This window comes from Rhea americana, unplaced genomic scaffold, assembly GCF_003343005.1.
Source record: "Rhea americana isolate MKP2758 unplaced genomic scaffold, rheAme1 scaffold_204, whole genome shotgun sequence".
Taxonomy (NCBI): Eukaryota; Metazoa; Chordata; class Aves; order Rheiformes; family Rheidae; genus Rhea; species Rhea americana.
In genome coordinates this window covers 288,156-289,213 of record NW_028186195.1, presented here as the reverse complement: position 1 = coordinate 289,213, position 1,058 = coordinate 288,156, and positions in this window count along the sequence as shown.

Genomic DNA, 1,058 nt, shown 5'->3' with positions numbered 1-1,058 from the left:
CTGGGGCCCCCCGAGCCCCCCGCGGGCGCTCCGGGGGCCCCGCCGAGCCCCATCAAGACGCTGAGGCTCCACTGACCTGCCCGTTCCAGAAGTCCCACGCTGGGGGGGCTCTGCTCATCCTCCTCCAATATTCMAGACGCTCCCGGGGCCCCRCCGAGCCCCTCCAGGTATTTCAAGGGGGGGGCTCCGCTCAGCCCCCCCCATACTCCGGGTGGGTGGCTCCGCTCAGCCCCCCGGTTGCCCCCAGCCCTGGCGGGACACCCCTGCACAGGCTCCCCCAGCCCGCGAGGAGGAACCCGCCAGCAGCGCYGGGCCGGGGGGCTGGGAAGGACATGGAGCTGCTCAGGGCTTTTAGCACATCAGGGAGAGCAACAAAACCGAAACGCCGCATCTACTTGTTCGTGCCTTTCGCATGACCAAACACTCAAGTGTCCCATTTAGACCTATAAAGCACGGCCCAGAGGCAGACCATAGCAGCAGAGCGGGTGCCAGCAGCTATGCTCTCTAAATTCGACAGAAACATACCGATGGACATAGGAAAAAATGATACTTCTGGACTGCCCTATCCAACCCTGGGAGAAGGGGACAGTCTCAACTGCTCTCACACTTCCAGGCCAAGCTTAACACAAGAGCAGGAAGGTAATCGCTGCGTTTATGTCGGCTGTTTGCTTTTCAGGAGGGCTACAATGAGACCTGTTTATACTAAACATTTACAYTATGAGTAAAGCAGATCTCACCACGCTTTCCCACCGATCTGGAAGAAATTAGCTGTTTCGGAAGTGAAAACCTGCTCTTGGAGGCAACCTTTGCAATGTGTATCCTCACAACTTCCCTTTTGCTGGAGCCCAGCACTTGCAAGAGGCCTGCACAAGTACTCCCCTGAAAGGGAAGAGTATTTCAGCCTCTCAGAGAAAGTCTGCTCTATTCGCAGAGTAGATCATCTTCCCTTTTGCCTTTAAAGAGTTTGGAGCAAGAGGCCTTAATGCACAAGGCTGCCACAGCATGGCAGCTGCCCMAAAACAACCTCTGCTTTTGCTGTTTACCACCATCTGGTGCAG